The sequence below is a fragment of the Dasypus novemcinctus genome, chromosome 1 (genome assembly GCF_030445035.2).
Source record: "Dasypus novemcinctus isolate mDasNov1 chromosome 1, mDasNov1.1.hap2, whole genome shotgun sequence".
In the NCBI taxonomy this organism is placed as follows: domain Eukaryota; kingdom Metazoa; phylum Chordata; class Mammalia; order Cingulata; family Dasypodidae; genus Dasypus; species Dasypus novemcinctus.
Genome location: NC_080673.1, coordinates 107,087,708 through 107,093,837, shown reverse-complemented (window position 1 = coordinate 107,093,837; position 6,130 = coordinate 107,087,708).

Below are 6,130 nucleotides of genomic sequence, written 5' to 3'. Positions count from 1 at the left end.
AATTGAGGAATTAAAATGAAATTCAAAAATAATGGTTACATCATAAAAGGAATAGGAAAGGAGAAACAGGATGAAAAACAGATGAGAGAAATAGAAAAAAAATAGCAAATTATATACCTAATTAAACCATTACAATGGTTACATTAAATGTAAATAGATTAGGTACTTCAATTAAAAGGCAGACATTTTCAAAATTGGATTAAAAAAGACCCAGGTAAATTCTGTTTACAGCTATACAATTTATATATAATGACACAGTAGATAGGTTGAAAGTAAAATGTTGGAAAAGTTACACAATGGAAACTATAAGGCACAAGGAAAATATTAAATCAGATTAACTGCATTTGAATGATTAACCACCTCCCTCCCTTCCTTCCTCTTTTTCTTTTTCTTTTTTTTCTTTTCTTTCTTTCTTTCTTTCTTCCTTCCTTTCTTTCTTTCTTTCTTTCTTTCTTTCTTTTTTCTTTCTTTCTTTCTTTCTTTCTTTTTTTTTTTTAGCATATTGCTGGGGATAGATCTTACAGTATTAATTGAATAAGTATGTTGTGAGCAGACGTCCTTGCTTTGTTAAAACCTTAGGGATAACACATTCGGATTTTCATTATTATGCATGATGTTAGTTGTAGTTGTTTGTAGACGCTCTTTATTAAGTGGAGGTAATTCTCCTCTACTTCTAATTTGCTAAGAGGTATTTTTCCTACTTAAAATATTTTATTAAAATATATCACTCATAGTTGAATATACATGAAGAAAAAGTGCATAGTAAATGTTGTGAACATACAAAACAAACATGCACATCATCATATGGGGTTCCCATACATCACCGCACTGCCAACACCTTGCATTTTTGTGAACCATATTTTACAAACTATGAAAGAGTATCATCAAATGCTAGTAGTTGTACTACTATCTATAGCTAATATTTTAGATTTTGTGTGTTTTTCCCCCAACCCACTCGATTATTAGCATACTGTAGTAGCATTATATATTGGTTGTACTTCATAAGAGATCATTTTCATATTCGTTCTTTAACCACAGTCCATCTTTTACCACAAGATTCACTGTGTTATACAGTCCCATGGTTTGCACAATCCATTCAAAATATTTACTCAGTGGCTCCCATATTCATCAGAGTTGTGCTGTCACCACCCCAGTCAATTTTAGAACATTTCCATTACTTCAAAAGAAAATCCCATATCCCTTTATACTTCACCTATTTGTTATCCCTTAGAATTGATACAATTTTTTCTTTACCATTGCACCAGAAACTTACAATATCACAGTTAACTATCATCTTTAAGTTACTTTAGTTATAATTTTCCCATGGGTCACCATATTCTTAACATTTTGTAAAAGAACTTTCTTATATTTATACTATTAACCACAGTCTTTATCCACCACCAAAATCACTTATACATCCCTAGATTATTCTTTATCTTCCTTTCCACTGACATTTACATCCACAGACTACCCCTTTCAGCCACAATCACATTTATAAGTCAGCAGTGTTTGTTATATTCACTATAATGTGCTACCATCAAGTCTATTCATTTCCACAGTTTTACAATAAACCTTATTAAAAATTCTACATACATTAAGCATCAGCTTCCATTCTCAAACCATATATTTTTTAAAAGATTTATTTTATTTATTTCTCTCCCCTTCCCTCCGCCCCCAGTTGTCTGTTCTCTGTGTCCATTTGCTGCGAGTTCTTCTTTTTGTCCACTTCTGTTGTTGTTAGCGGCATGGGAATCTGTGTTTCTTTTTGTTGCGTCATCTTGCTGTGTCAACTCTCTGAGTGTGCGGCACCATTCCTAGGCAGGCTGGACTTTCTTTCGCATTGGCGGCTCTCCTTATGGGGCGCACTCCTTGCTCGTGGGGCTCCCCTATGCGGGGGACACCCCTGTGAGGCAGGGCACTCCTTGCGCGCATCAGCACTGTGCGTGGGCCAGCTCCACACGGGTCAAGGAGGCCTGGGGTTTGAACTGTGGACATCCCATGTGGTAGATGGATGCCCTATCCACTGGACCAAGTCTGCTTCCCATCTCAAACTATATTTTATCTCCTAGTAACCTATACTCTAGACTTTACTTCTATGAGTTTACTCATCATATTTAGTTCATATTAGTGAGACTATACAATATTTATCCTTTTCTATCTGGCTTATTTCACTCATCATAGTGTCCTAAAGGTTCATCCATAATTTCATATGAGTTCCTTTTTCTTTTCTTCTTACAGCTGAATAGTATTCTATTGTATGTATATACTACATTTTGTTTATTCATTCATTGGTTGATGGACACTTGGGTTGTTTCCATATTTTAGCTATTGCAAATAATGCTGGTGTGGACATTGGTGTGGAAATGTTTGTTTGCATCCTTGCTTTCATTTCTTCTGCATATATTCCCAGTAGTGGGATTGCTGGATCATATAGCAGTACTATATTTAGCTTTCTGAGGAACCCCCAAACTCTTCCACAGAAGTTATACCATTTTACATTCCTACCAACAGTGAAGGAGTGTTCCTGTTTCTTCACATCTTCTCCAGCACTTGTAGTTTTCTTTGCTTTTATTCTTTTTTAAGTATGACCATTCTATAAGATGTGAAATGGTATCTCATAGTTTTAATCTATATTTCCCTAATAGCTGGTGATAATGAACATTTTTTCATGTGCTTTTTGGCCATTTGTATTTCATCTTTAGAAAAAGGTCTATTCAAGTCTTTTGCCCATTTTGTAATTTTTAACATTTAGATGATGTACCTATCTGGTAAGTGCATACCTAACATCAAAAGAAATTGAGGTTTCATGCTAATGTGCTGGAGGTGCAGTTAGTGTTGGGGTTTAAGATATATTTAGGGGATTTGAATCTCTGGACTGACAATGTGATAGCCAGGTCCTGAGCCTCAACAGACTCCAGCACCTACAATCTGATTTATTGGACTTACCACACTCAGCTAAGATGGAGTTGAAGAAGGACAACCACCACACCATGGAGCCTAGAGTGATTACAACTGAAAGTGGGAGGATTGCATCCAGCATCCATGTGGAATCTGAGCCTCCTCGTGACATAGAGGTGCAATGGACACAACCAATCCAATATCCACATAGAAGAGGTGGCATTGGATTGGGAAAAGTGGACATGGTGGCTGATGGGTATGGGGAAAGGCAGGAAGAGATGAGAGGTGGAGGCGTCTTTGGGACATGGAGCTGCCCTGGATGGTGCTTCAGGGGCAATCACCGGACATTGTAAATCCTCACAGGGCCCACTGGATGGAATGGGGGAGAGTATGGGCCATGATGTGGACCATTGACCATGAGGTGCAGACGTGCCCAAAGATGTACTTACCAAATGCAATGGATGTGTCATGATGATGGGAACGAGTGTTGCTGGGGGGGGGGCGGGGGAGAGGTGGGGTGGGGGGGTGGGGTTGAATGGGACCTCATATATATATTTTTAATGTAATATTATTACAAAGTCAATTAAAAAAAAAAAGAAATTGAGGCACCGATAGTAATCAATATAATGGGTTTATCAAAAGAGGACTGTTAATAGGCAGCAATCAAACCAAAGAAAGTCTCCTAATAGTTAGCAAGTTACATTGGACTATAAAGGCAATTAGTTCTAGGGACATTTTTTAGATTCCTTGATATTTTCCCTGCAGACGATCATGTCTGAAAATAGAGACAATTTTGTTCCAATCTGAAAGCCTTTCATTTCCTTTTCTTCTATTTCCCTCCCTCCCTTCTCTGCTCCCCCTTTTTCTTTTGACCATATTGCAGGAGACAGATCTTCTAGTACCATGTTGAATAAGAATGTTAAGAGCAGAACTCCTAGATTTGTTATAATCTTAGGGGTAAGGCACTCAGATTTTCATTATTGTGCATGATATTAGCTCTGTTTTTTGTAGATGCTCTTTATTAGGTGGAGGTAATTCTCCATGCCTAACTTGATAAGAGTTTTTTAAAAATCATTAATGGGTGAGATTTTGTCAGATGTTTTTCTGTGTCAATTAATATGCTAATATTATTTTTTCTTCCTTAATTTATTGATATGATGGATTACTTTGATTTCTGAAGGTTGAGCCAGTCTTGTATAAGTATAATAAGCCATAGTTAGTCATGGTATATAGTTCTTTTTATGCATTATTGAATTGGTTTGCCAATATTTTGTTGAAGATGTTTACATTTACATTCATGAGAGGCACTGATCTGCACAGTTCTTTGTTTAGTTCTGTTAGGTTTTGTTACCAGTATAATACTCTCCTCATGAAATGAGTTGAAAAGTGTTCTCCTGCTTTTCTTTTTTTTAAAGATTCATTTTATTTATTTTTCTCCCCTTCCCCCCCCCCACCCCAGTTGTCTGTTCTCTGTGTCCATTTGCTGCATGTTCTTCTTTTTGTCCACTTCTGATGTTGTCAGCAGCATGGGAATCTGTGGTTCTTTTTGTTGTGTCATCTGGCTGCGTCAACTCTCCACGTGTGCAGCGCCATTCCTGGGCAGGCTGCACTTTCTTTAGCGCTAGGCAGCTCTCCTTATGGGGTGCACTCCTTGTGCGTGGGGCTCCCCTACATGGGGGGCACCCCTATATGGGGGGACCCCAGCTTGGCACAGCACTCCTTGCGTGCATCAGCGCTGCGCATGGGCCAGCTCCACAGGGGTCAAGGAGGCCCAGGGTTTGAACCACGGACCTCCTATGTGGTAGACAGATGCCCTATCCACTGGGCAAAGTCTGCTTCCTTCTCCTGGTTTTCTATTTCTGGAAGAAATTTCATAAAATTGGCCTTTATTCTTTTTCCCTTGGTAGAACTCTGCAGTAAAACCATCTGGTCCTGGGGATTTCTATTTTAGGAGCATTTTAATTATGAGTTTAATTATTTTAATGGTTATAAATTAGTTTCATCTTGGTTAAATTTTAGTAGTTTGTGGTTTTGAAGAATTGACCCATTATTTCTATGTTGTCGAAACTATGAGTAAAGCTCATTTGTAGAATGAATACTCTCTTATTATCACTTTAATGACTGAAGGATCTGTAGTGATATCCCCCTCTTTTATTCCTGAAATTAATGACTTGTGCCTCATCTCTTTTTATTTTTGTCCATCTTGCTAGAGTTTTATCAATTTCATTGAGTTTTTTAATAAAACATTTTTTGTTCCAGTGATATCCTGTATACTGCATTCCTGTTTTCAAATTCATTGATTTCTGCTCTTATTTTTTTCCTTCCTTCTTCTGCTTTGTGTTTATTTTTCTCTTTTGTTTTGATTTTCCTAAAATAGAATTTAGATTATTCATTTGATATCTTTCTTTATTTTCCAATGTAAATATTCTGTGTTATAAATTCCCCTCCCAGTGCTGCTTTGCTGCATCCCACATTTTTTAACAAATCAATTTCATGATACATATCAATAAAGCATAAATCCATCCAAAGTGTACAATGAATGGTATTTGGTATAATCAAATGCATAGTTATTTTTGCTTTCATTTCTTACTTTTATTCTTTTCTTAATTTTTCTTATATTCTCTAATTCTTATATTTGTATTTTTAAAATTTTCTTGGAGATTTTCTCTTTAAATCATGCCTTATTTAGGAGTGATTTCTTTAATTTCCACATGTTTTGACATTTTCCTATTTTATGTCTTTTATTGATTCCCGATTTAAATCCATTTGTTCAGAAAATACACTTGGTATGATTTCAATTATTTTAAATTTGATGAGTTGTTTGTGGTCCTGGATATGTTATGTTTTGGCAAAAGTTCAATGGGTGCTTAAAAAATTGTGTATTCTGCTGTTGTTACATAAATTGTCCTATATGTGAGATTTTTTGTTGATTAAGTTGTGGAGATATCATCACTGATTTTCCATTAAGATTTCTATCATTCGTTGAAGAGGGTTATGGAAATCCCTACCATAACTATAGATTTTTTTCATTTTTTTTTTCCTTTTAGCTCTATCAGTTTTAGTTCCATGTATTTAGACCCATTAAGCCTTTCTAGCAGATTAATCCTTTTATCAGTTTGTAATTCTGCATTTTTCTCTAGTAATTTTCTTACTCTGAAATCTACTTTATCAGATATTATTATCACCACTACTACTTTCCTTTGTTTAATGTTTGCATGATATATCTTTTTCC